Genomic DNA, 12,510 nt, shown 5'->3' with positions numbered 1-12,510 from the left:
CTAAGCTAAGGTCCAGCACATTTGGTTAGCTGTATGCTCTGTACAATGGCTGCTGGAAAAGACAAGTACTTTGTTAATTCTGCTTTCTTACTGGTAGTGCAGGAGGTTCTACTTTTGCTTTTCAAAGATATGCAGTTATATTATTTTGAATCTGTTTGCAGCCATTTTCATGTGTGAGTGTAAACGCTGAGTTGTGTTTGTTTGGATTTAAAGTGACAGACGCTCATTGTGAACTGAGCAGACTGAAATCTCATTATCTAAGAAAGATTTTGGGCACAAAAATGAAATGAACATTATTTGTATAGACCATAAATCTGTCCTGATCTGTTCGCGGATTCATAAAAGGTCACCTTTAGTTCACCTACTTTCTGTCTTTTCTGTGGTCATTTAAAACTCCCTGCTGTGTGAGTCAGTGTGCAGGTTTAAAGGAAAGCCAAAACATCAGCCTGCAGACATTAAAAAAAACGACCAAGATCGTCTCCTCTGATTGGGTGGATGTAAGCTACCTGGTTTGATTTCATTCTGGGTGAGTTTCATCCACACTGCTCATGGTTCTGTCTGCAGAGGATTGGCCATAAAAGGGCAGACAGACTAAAACACACGCTCTCCGTACCGCTGCTGTCTGCTCAGTCACATGCTGTCAGCGTGGACCGACACGTTTCCCCACACATGAGCTCTGCCTCCCCACCTATCTTGTTTTTCTCTCTGTTCTCAATTTTAGATTCTCTGTTTTGACGTTCCGCCTGCTGTTTATTCTTTTCTCTTTTTGTGTTGCTGTTGTGGTTCCCTGTGTTTCCACTTCCAAGTCTCTTGCAGGGAAACATGGGCATCCGTGCGGCCCGAGCAGAGACGTTTAATTTGGGCCTCATTTTTTCCATGACATGGAGTGCAAACAATCTGGACGCAGCAGAGCGCCTCGTTAAGAGGCCGCTGTCTGCCGCCGCTTAACGCCAGGTGAAGGGTGAAGCTGCTGCCGCTGCAGCGAGGTGGAGGTATGACTACGATGTGAGAGTAACAAGAGGAAGAATCCATCCATCCATCCATCCAACCATCCATCCATCCCCGATGGTTCCTGCACTTTAGCAGCAGGAGGATCTGGAATAAATCTGAGCAGAAAGGAGATAAAGATGATGCTGCAGAGCTGAAAATATCTGGATTTTATTTATTAGGACAGTGCACATTAACTAACCACAATTCATGACAGTGTAAATATTTAGCGCCAAACTAAATTTTTAGCTTAAACATGGAGAAATGTGTCACTTTACACTTTATTTGCTCGTAGCGTTTAGCTCCACGTTGCCATTCTGAACTCAGATTTAACGTTTCGTTTCCAGCTGGGGTCCAACTCGTCCCGTATGTTTCTGACCTGCAGAACACAGAAAAACTTCATCAAAAGTGAGAATTTCCATTTCAGGTTTTGGCGTTGGGACGGCCTGGTCGTGATTCAAGCCTGATGCGCCGACTGGATGCAGCTCAGACGTGAAACTGAAACCGTGTTGTTCTGGTGATTATGAAGCTCATTTATTCATCAAAATGACAGGCCACATTTCCAGACTTGCCAACTCAAGGATCTTTTTTCAATCCCACACATCGACTTCTGGTTGAGCTGGAATTTAATTAACAGTTTTGGATCAAACTCGTGTTTGGAGTTACTTAGAAGTAATCAAGTGAAGCTGATTGATCATGAAAGAAAAGCCCAGTTTGAAAACATCCCTGCTTGTATAAAGAAAGCTTTAGAGGGACACGGCAGCGCTAACTGGAGCGTCACACTCTGTCCTCCTGACCGAAATTATACACACCAGGGGATGCACCATTATGTAGTCCATGTTCTCCATTAATAGGCTCTTCTGTGGCCAACATTATGTCAGAGAGAAATTTGAACAAAGAAGCCAGAACCGCCATGATGCAGGTGAGAAAAACAGACCAGAACCAGGGCCGGTCCAAGACTTTTTGGGGCCCTAAGCAGGTTTTCATTTGGGACCCCCTACCAAAATGTCAACACCAGATCTGTGTGTAGCGTACCTGCTATCATTAGCATCATTTGTAATTAGCTGACATCATACCAGTGTAATTATGGCTGTTGATTTTAACTTTAAAGGAACTAAAAAAATATATTTTATTATTTTAACAATTTTAAAGTAGCATCAGCTAATAAATACTAAATTTGCAACAATGGCAGCAGGAAGAAATCAGCCTATTATGTGTGGAACAGCCATAAAAATAACATGGAAATAGTTTTTCCATGTGTTACAGTATTTGTTTGTGTTATTCACTGGTATCTTAAGTCATGCTAGCTTTGTGCTCAAGTTAAGCAGCCACTTAACTTGCACATGCTTTGGACCGACTCAGAACTGAATTATTACTAAATAATACACCTAGTTGCTGTAGTTGCATGTTTGCAAACTGATGATCCTTCAGCATTTCACCTGATTTGCCTCTCAGGTCTCTGATTGGACAGATCATCAGAGGTTACATAATCATTCTCCACTGTTGTCCACTCATATCCAGAGGAGCGAACCTTGTGTGATGCTGCGAAACGTAATGAATGAACACTAAAGATTAACCGTGTTTGCATGCTCTCACTAATCCGACCGCTGGCAGAACTCCAGTTTGAGTCCATGAAGTTTCCATGCTGCAGGCTCTGATATAATGTGAACGCGGGCCAAGCATCCTAACTGGGTTTCCGCTAATTGGATCTATTCATTCACAGAAAACAGAGAATCCAGTTTATTCAGCTAAGTTTAGTGAAGCATAGGCCGCTCTCTGACTGAAAACAGCATCTGTTGCTATGACTGTAAAATCAACCCGGCATATCAGAGCCTGAACGGGTTTTGAGATCAATCTCACAAATTTTCTAGACAAAATAAGGAAATTTCTAAGTTTGAAATGTCAAAAATTTGCTAGAAAAATTTAGATATTTTGAAATTGATCTCCAAAGTTGTCTAGAAAAAAAACAAGGACATTTCTGAGTTTGAAAAGTTGAAAATGTGCTAGAAAGAAACTCAGAAATATTTTAGATTAGTCTAGAACATTTTCTAGAAAAAACATGGAAAATTTCTGAGTTTGAAAAGTTGAAAACTTTTGGAAATCTGCGCAGCGTTTCAAAGGTCGAAAAGCACAGAGAATGTTCCAAGATGCTGTTTTTACTCCCCCACACCTGTAGATGGCGCTAAAGGTGAAGTTGCTACATGAGGTTAGTGTTAAATACTACAAGAAAACAAGAACGGCGAACAATAAACGTGAGTAGAGTCTTTTATGTGACAGCAAAATTCAGATTATTCGTGTCGGATTATAAAACTAGTCGGCCATTTTTGCTGTGTGTGGCGCATTTGAGGTTTTAGTTCAGGTTCCAGGTTTGGCTAATGCATGAGCGCTTTTAAGAAAGAAAATTGTCCATTAAAAACTACGGAAGAGGATTAGGGCCATTGAAAAAAAAAAAAAAATAGTTCAGATTTTTTTTTTCTTTTTTTCAGTGGCCCTAATCGTCTTCCGTAAAAAACTGTTTTTGCGTGGATGCAAAGCAAAAATGGTCAACAACTTAAAAAACAACAACAACAAAAAACAACATTTCTGTGTTAAGGAGGCCAGACTCAGCAGACTGGTTGTAGTTTGACGAGCTGATTGGAGGATTACTCAGTAAATCCCCGGGTGTCCTGGAAATGAGCATGTCAGAGGTTTCTGTAGGTCAATAAAACTACAAAGTTCACAAAGAGTTGCACAAATATGAAGTCATAAATATAGTTTTGAGTTTCGGTTTGGTTTTCACAGCAGAGCGACAGCTGGTTCTACGTTACTGCACCAGTAATGAGGGATTAGGAAATGTTCCTGTAGCCTCACTGGACGCAAAAACCACGACAGACACACGTGACCCGATCCGCTCAAAACATCATGTGAACTTTCAGCAGAAGCAGCTGCATATTAATCTAAACATCCAGAGATTCTTCCAAGGCTGAAACAGACTCTTCAATGATTGGTTAACTTCAAAGTAAGTAGCTTTTAAAAAGATGTGATTAAAAAAATTTAAGTACGGCCAATAAAATATCTATAGAAGTTATTGATATTGCTGTAAATCTGCGCAGTGATGAATAGAATCTAATTCATTAATAATTACAAATAGACAGTATAATGAGACTAAAGAACACAATAGTCAATAAGTCAACAGAATAAGTTAAATTAAATGTTTTTTCTAAAAAAAAAAAAAAAAAGAATGAGCGTGAGAAGTCCTAAAGGTTTGACCTTTGAAAATTTCTGATTTAAATCTAAAAATCTCCTGTTTTTTCAAGCATTTTTTCAACTTCTAAAACTTACGAATTTCCATGTTTTCTCTAAAATATTTCTGAGATTAAATTAAAAATTTCAGAGTTTTTTCTTGCAAATTTTCAACATTTGAAGCTCAAAAATGTCCTTTTTGTAAAAGAAAAAAAAAGAAAAGTTTATTTTAATCTCAATATTTCTGAATTCTTTTCTTGCAAATATTTGAATTCTGAAACTCAGAAATTTTCAAGTTTTTCACGAAAATATCTGAGATTAATGTCAGTTTTTTGGTCGACTGCAATGATCTTAATGCTGTCATGTCATTGCGTGTGAAGCTAAAATAATGTGATGACAAAGCATATTTAGGAGATCGGGTCAAGACGAGAGGAAACACAAAGACGAGTTTCATGTTGAGGTTTTACTTGTCACATTCATCACATTTAAAGCCGCAGAGACGTGATGTTTTTCTGTTTCTAAGCAACATCGCCTCTGCTGATTTCCCAGGATCAGAAGGAAGTTCACTCTGCAGCTTGAACGTCTTCTGGTCGACGCCTCTGAGTCAGTCACCTCTTAATTAGGTGGCAGCTCACCTCGCTCTGGCTGCTCTCTGTCTGCTTCCTGCAGGATAAATTAACAACAACAAAGGAGTTTTTCACCCAGCAGCTTTTCTCAAGCGGCTCGGTCAGCTCCACTTTAATAAAACGACTATTTTTGTCTTTTCCAGTGATGCTACATTCATTCACTGCAATGTGGGAGGATTTTGTTCAGCAGGAAACGGAGGAGTGTGTCTGAAATAAAACATATTCCACCAGGAAATATTCGTGTCTTCTCTCATCTTCTTACATAAATGTAAAATTTGCTGAAAGCTATTTCACACGATTCACTCAAAATAAAAATGAAAATGGCATTCGTGGGATTTATTAGTGGCAAAAACAGGAAATGAACATGTAAAACACATGGCAGACAGTATATAAGCAAAAATTCTGATTTAAATGGAAACTTTTTTTGACTGGACAATTTTTTTAGTTAGATTAAAAATATTTTTACAACAGAAAATATTGGCAACAACACAAAATATATGTTTTAAGTTAAACAGACTTTTTTCTTTCTCCTGCAAGATCCACGTCTGTTACTTTGCCGCAACCAAATCGTGAATTTGCCAAACTTGGATAAATACAGGAAGCATTTTTCAAATAAAGACCAAATCTGTTTCTTTCATTTTTCAGTCGATACCTAAATAAATTTGAAAACACTTTATGTCTCGTGGTTTGTTTTTTTTTTTTGCCAAAAACCAAACAGAAATCCGACAACTGCTAAAAACTAACACCGCTCATTTTGTTTACGTTTTACGAAGAAAGAACTACTAAAAGTGCTGGAACTCTGCCTCGGTTGCTAGGTGACAGGCTGGGCTCGGTTGCTAGGCAACTGCCATAATTCTGGTCATATTTTGAAGGTTTTTTAGACAGCTTTTCTTCCGAACACCAAAAAAAAACAAAAAACAACTGGATGTTTTTTAAAGGGTTGGATTGTTTCTAGAAGCAGCAGAGACCCAAATAGAAGAATAAAAATGTGTAAAAAGTGAATATTAAAGCCAAAATTAAAGTTTATTTGTATACTCTATTTCAGAAACAAAGTGACAGTTGGGGACATCATTCAGTCACCAGTTGTGAAACAAGAAATAAACATTGCATTTAAAGGATCAGTGATCAGTAGACTGATTACTTTTTCAAGGTAACCATGGTAACAGAGGAGATTTATGTGTTTGTGAGTCAGTCTTACCCAGTTTAACCAGTAATGAGAGGAATGGGCCCAAACCCCAGCAAACTCTGGTGAGAAGAAAATCCAGACAATGTAAGTTTAAAGTCATGCAGTTTACACTGTAACTTTATCAAACTCTAAATAAATGCATGTAAGCTACTAGTTAGACTTTCAAACATTATTCTGGTATTTTACTAATTCTAGAAGGTCTGATTTAATACGACATCTACAGTATATGCAAAATAACAACAGCTTAAATGTCAAAATAGACAAAGTAACGAGAAACTACAAAGACATAGAATTATGAATGTAATGTTTGTGTTTGAGAGAAGACGGCTTGAATCCTTCAAACCTTACCGAATCAGAAACAGTCGTCTCTCCTGAGCAGAGCCGGTGTGACAGAGCCGCCGCTCTGCGGGACGCCGTGGATGATTTCCTGTTGTTCCCCGCCGAGAACAAGACAGAGAACAGAAGCTGTTACAACCTCAGCTGTGAGCCGAGCGTCTCAGAACGAAGGCCGCGTGGGCCGAATGTTCCCGCTGAAAACACCTGAGCTCCTGCTGCTGCCAAGAAGCAGCCGGAGCCTTAAAGGGACGGTGTTGTTTCAGCTTTACATCATGTTATAATCTTATTCCCTCATCAAAAACATGCTCAAAATGTTGCTTTGATTCTTTCATGCATGTTTGAGGGTCATTTAGTCTCCATGGAAACCATTTGGCTACGCAAAAAACACTTGCTCACACAAAGCTCCGCCTACTTCCCCTCAGCTCCTCTATACTAGCAAACACCTGCATAATGAGGCGCATTGATGTGACGATGTGCTAAAGAGTAGGAGCTTCTTAAAGAGACAGAAACAAAATTTCAATTAACTCAAATGTATTTTAAGTCATTTTAAAGCAACTGAAGGTAACATAGTTACTTAATAGCATTATAAAATGTTATTTTCTGCCTTGAAAATACACAATACCGCCCCTTTAAATGACTTAACAAGCTAAATGTTGTTTTGTTTGTTCAAATTTGACAAAGTGCTATAAAAATGTGGAGAAATTTGTTGGTTTTGAAGCTCTTTCCTTCAGATTTTGAAGATAAACGTCTTCCTGCTTTGAGAAGAAGAATAAACAGGTCAGGGTTTTTTTCTACGCCAATAAGAGACAAAATACATCAGAAAAATAATTTTTATGTCTCATCAGAACTCTTGCTGCGAGATTTTGGATAATCTGGAGGCTAATATTAAAGAATTAAACCATTTCTGCCTTAAAGTAACAAATGCATGAAACCAAACCATTAATGTTTTCTTTCTTTCAATCTCAGCTAAAAACCTAAAGTTATGTTTTACGCTCGTCATGTTTTATTTGCATTTCTCTGTGACACACCTGAACCTGTTGGGTGAGCCGTTTCACTTCAGGTTAAAAATAAAACCACAGAAACGTTTTAGAGCAGCTCAACGTGTTTTTTCTCCAGATCCACAGGTTGTGTTACTCTGCCTTTATTTTAATCATTTTTAAAAGTCAGGAAAGAAGAAAGCTTGAGGCTAAAAGAGAGCCAGATGAAGTCCTGCCTGGGATCGTCTGAAATCTCCTAACGAGGAAATGAAAAGGTCATCAGGGTCGCAGCAGGAAGCAGCTTCACATCAGCAGCTTCACATCAGCAGCTTCACATCAGCAGACATTTTCTATTTTCTGCAGCTGCTGGAAAAAATAATGAATTCCCATCTTGAAGAAGGAAGGAGACATAATGCACCTTTCATTCTGCTTGTTAGTGAAGCGTTTTGATTGGGCTCCTAATTGCAGTCAAACACTTTTCTGTTTAATTTGAGTATTTGTAACTGAAGCGGCTCGTTGTTTTACAGTGCAGTCGTTTATAAGAGGTTTCTATGGGGTTCAAAAAGGCATTTTTCTAAGCGATGATGCTGAAATCAGGAAATATTCAATCAGTTTATTCACAGATTTTATCTTCGCTTCATGAAGATACTCTAAGATTATTTATTTTACAAGAGTGAAAAGGGAGCAGGAAGGAGAAAAATATTCTATAAACCTGCCCTTTTCTATAGAGCTACAAATTGGCCAAATTCATTAAATTAATTTACAATATGAGAATTTATCATTTTTCTTTTCTTCACCCAGATTGCTCTAAATTGTTAGTCCAGTAACTAAAAGATTAAAAATAAGTTTTATTTATTATTTCTACAGTTTGTGAAGAACATCTGTGAACATCACCTCAGATTCTCAGTTCAACACTTTTCTGATATTTATTTGTAATAAATGTGCTTCACTACGCATCCTTTTTTTCTTCTACTTTGATTTGTTGCCCAGATGTTTGGGGTGGCAAAAGGTGAAACATGTAAAGTGTGTGAATACTTAAGCAATGTGCAGTGAAACTTAAAGTTGTGAGAAAAAAAACAGAATCTGGAATATTCTGCAATGCGAGCCCCACCTTGACTGGAACTGGAATTACGGTCTTTCAACTGGGGCTATTTTGAGCTCAACAGATTGGACAAAGTTCCACAGAAGAGCCAACAAACACAAAAAGCTGTGTAATTATCCTGGGGGTTTAGTCCCCAGGATACAGCTTTACAAATGTCTAAAACTGAGGGGAAAACTTTAGTTTTGCACTTCTTGTTTTGTGAAAGTTTTGTCCAAACATTCCCGTCGTTTCTTTGAATAAAACCTTCAGATTTGTTGCATCTTCCTGCAGATGACGGAAACCCAACGTCGTCCATCAGCAGAAAGAGAACCACACAACCAGAAGTAGCCAAGTTGGAGCAGAACCAGACATTTTCAACATTTCTATGTATCTATTTCATAACAATAACCTTATGCGGACTTGGGTATGGAAGGAGATTAGTGCCACTTGGAAAAAAAACGTACATTAATCTCAGATTTCTGACTTTAAAGTTGATGGGAGGAACCAGCTTCAACGACCAAGAAGCGAGTTGTGGAGGAAAACGACAAACTCTCTGGAGGAACATGATTAATTTAATTGAGTTTTTGGCCAGAGGCAGTTTTGTCATGTCATGACATCACAGTGTTCATCTGCTATTAAGTCAGGATTTTGAGAAAATAGTCAGAAACATGAGGTTAAAGTCTAAATGCTGAGATTACAGTCAGGATTCTGAGAAAAAAAATCTGAAATTTGAAATTAAAGCCAGAATGCTGAGATAAAATTTTTTATTTTCTTTTTTTCCCAGTATTTTTCCTCCATACTTGGGGCTACACACAACACACAGAAAAAAAATCAGAAGGGATTTTTTTTTTTTTTTTGTCCAGAGCAGAACCAAATCGGATGAATTTCCCAGATGTGATTGTGATGCGTGTTTCTAAACATCTAATTTATTCCTAATTTTTGTGTAAAGTTCCAGCAAAGTTTGTTTTTGTTTTTTCCTCCACGCCTCCGATGAGCTCAGCGCCACTCAGACATTTTTAAGGCCGAGTGATTGGATCCAAACATCAACCGGGCCGGAGGAACCAGCCGCTCCCATCAGGGTGGTTCTTCTTCGGATTTTTGTTTTTCAAACGTCTTTATTCTCCCTGTAGTAACAATCTTAGTCTGAAAATCCGTCTTTTACTTCCTTGTTGCTTCTGTGTCTCCTGTATGTCGGTCGTCTGGTTTGTTTTGCATTTCCGTTTCCGTGTTTCTGACATTTCTCCAGTTACTTCCTGTCCGTCACATCCCAGTTCCTCATCAACTTCCTCCCAGTTCAGTAACAAACTCTCCATTTCACAATGTTGTCGCCTTGTGAATAATAGAAAACCCCTCTGCAGTTCATGATCGTTGAAAGTTAAAATACAAAATATGTCTTATTGTGAATGAATCAAAAACATGTAAAAGATCAAAAATCTCATTTCAGCAAAAACTCAGAACTGAGCATCAAGACCTGCTATGTGGACGTAGCATAAATGATCTCTGTCTGTCTCCTTGTGTTCCTCAGGTATTTTTCCCTGGTCTTCTACAAGTGGAAGTTTTTTATTTATCATTTTATTATTTTTACTGCAGTAAGGCGTTCTGCTCCGTAATGTGGCGTTTTTATGAAACTTTAAAATAATGTTTTGCTTTCTTTTAGCTCTATCACACCACTAAACACCAATTTAATAGATATTATTCTTTTCTTTTCCTCCTTGTTACAGTAGTAGTTTGTTTTTTAAGTTTCTTTTCACTTAATTAAATAATTAGAAGAAAAACAAGTTTTCCCAATAAAAATGATAGCATAACCTATTTTATCAAGGATAATTTAACCTTATATGGAGAAATATATTTAGTTCCTTCAAAAAAAACATCAGACTGATTACGATATTGATTATTTACATGGATTAATGCAGCTCAGTGTATACGCAGATACATTTAAATCAATTTTTCTGTCTGAATTTAGGAAACCAAGCAGAGTTTCAGGTGTTTTTCTGCAGCAGGAGGCTGCGGTTGCCTTTTTTCCACTCATTCTTTGTTGATGACATCCCAGTTCAGAATGTGGTTTCACGTCGTTTTCTTGAGAAAAGAGAGTTGATGGAGATCCACACTGCAAAAACACAAAATCTTAAGTATATTTGCCCAGATTCTTGTTCAAATGTCTTATTACACTAGAAATAAGTCAAACTAAACTGCAAGTCGATCATTTATTGATGTGGATTTAAAAGTACTAGTTCCACTGGCAGATTATTTCACTTAAACATTATAAATAAACTAATCTGGCTGCGGATCTAGCATTTTTTTATTCTAGCAATATTAAGGATTTATTTATTTAAGCTCCTGGAAAGTTACTTGCAAGTTATTTTTGTCTTATTTCAAGTGAACTAAGATTTTTGCACTGTTGGAATTACTGACTTAAAACAAAGTTTTATTTCTTGCTGAAAAGTTACTTGTAAGTTAGTTTTGTTTTATGAAGTGTAAAAGATGTTTGCACTAGAAACTAGACACATGCTTGGTAAGATTCAGTGTTTTTGCTGAATACTTCAAATATCTAATAATGTTATATTTTCTCAACTTGAAATTGAAATTTAGTGCCAATTTTATGTCGTCGAGGCCAATAAATCACTAAAAAAAGCAGAGTTGTAAATTAGTTTTATGTAACTTATAGTGTACTCATTTATTTGCACTAAAAATTAGACCAAAAATACTTGGTAATATTTGGTGTTTTTGCAGACAAAGCTGCATATTGTGTCCTTTTTGGAATAAATAAGTGGAATCAAAGCAAGAGGATGAAACGTGCATCACCAAGGGGGTCATCCAAAGTCCTCTGAGTTATGCAACAGCCCTGCATTCCAGGTACGGATCCCGGCCCGGACTTAGCATGAATTCAGTCGGATCAAAAGCAGCGGGGCAGGTATTCTGGATCTACACAGTCAGACTGAACTCAGCATTTGTTCACCTCTGCAGTGGTTAAGCCTTTCATGACCCCAGGGCGTGCACTCTGACACCTTCTGCTTCTGTTTCTGCCTCTGTTTGTCAGGCACTGAGGTTGCAGTTGAGGTATGAGGAAGCCGAGCTGAAGGGGAAAATCCCGTCCCCCTTTTCCATGGCAGATATGAAGTGAGTTTGGGCAGGGCGCCGAGCTGCTGCCATGTCACCAGGATCACAGTCAAGAACCCTCACTGCACAATCATTCCAGTTGCTGAATAATACAAAGCAAACAGTGACCTACTTTCAAAGTAGGGAACAAGCTGGAGAGAAAACCCGGAGCAGGATTCTGCTGGGAAGCGGAGCGGAGCCGGATAAACAGGCGGATGAGCAGGAGAGTCAAAAGTACTCACATTTTCTACTTCACACAGCACAGATACTTGTATGAAAATAAAAAAAGTCTTGTAAAAGTATATGTTGAATTCTTTTAAAAGAGTAGAAGTAAAAAAAAGTACAAGTTTTGATATTTAGGTACAAAACGTAAAAAGTACATTGCGAAAACGCTAAATCTTAAGTATATTTGGTCTGGTTTCTAGTGCAAAAATCTTATTACACTTTAACAAAACTAACTTTCAGGTAACTTTTCAGTTTTGTAGTGTAATGTTCACCTGCAAAAATACAAAATGACTTCAGATAAGCCTAAAATACTTTAAAAGATCTAGTCATAAAAAATATATAACTTTTTTCAATAGAAATATTTTAAAATCCTGATATGGTAAGTTTTTCTTCAAACCAAAGTGAGATTGCACCAAACTCAGTGCTTTCGTCACTGATCAAAGTTTGAGCCGACATCGTGGAAGAATCTTTTAAATGGAGAATGTTTGAACGTTTCCTCTGTTGTTTGGGACGTTACTCAGCTTAAAGTCTCCATCCATGTTGTTTTTCTCATGCTGCAGTCTGTTCTTCTTCTGCTGCTTTGCTTTGGTTGCATCCAACTGAACGCTGAATCACAGACACTATAAAACACTTTTTGTGCAAACTGTGGACTTTTTCCTTCATCATTTTTTCATCATGTATGTTTGTAAAAATGTAAGGTTCAGAAAGTACAGCTATTTCTCTGAAAACAAAACGTCCTCAGAAAGATAAATACTCGAGTACTTTTACTTTTTT

The 12,510-nt window shown here is 37.6% G+C and overlaps 1 long non-coding RNA gene across 1 annotated transcript; it reads right to left on the bottom strand.

Moving 5' to 3' along the window:
- Nucleotides 1–4,652: 4,652 nt before the first annotated feature.
- LOC103469038 (uncharacterized) lies at nucleotides 4,653–6,715 on the bottom strand. The gene is made up of 3 exons (XR_534292.2): nucleotides 6,370–6,715; nucleotides 6,034–6,080; nucleotides 4,653–4,872 (listed from the first exon to the last, which is right to left on the bottom strand). It is a non-coding gene; the product is annotated as an uncharacterized LOC103469038 (long non-coding RNA).
- Between the last annotated feature and the right edge of the window lie 5,795 nt (nucleotides 6,716–12,510).

This window comes from Poecilia reticulata, linkage group LG8 (assembly GCF_000633615.1).
Source record: "Poecilia reticulata strain Guanapo linkage group LG8, Guppy_female_1.0+MT, whole genome shotgun sequence".
NCBI lineage: Eukaryota > Metazoa > Chordata > Actinopteri > Cyprinodontiformes > Poeciliidae > Poecilia > Poecilia reticulata.
The sequence above is the reverse complement of the archived record's forward strand: the minus strand, read 5'-3'. Positions and strand labels throughout refer to the sequence as shown.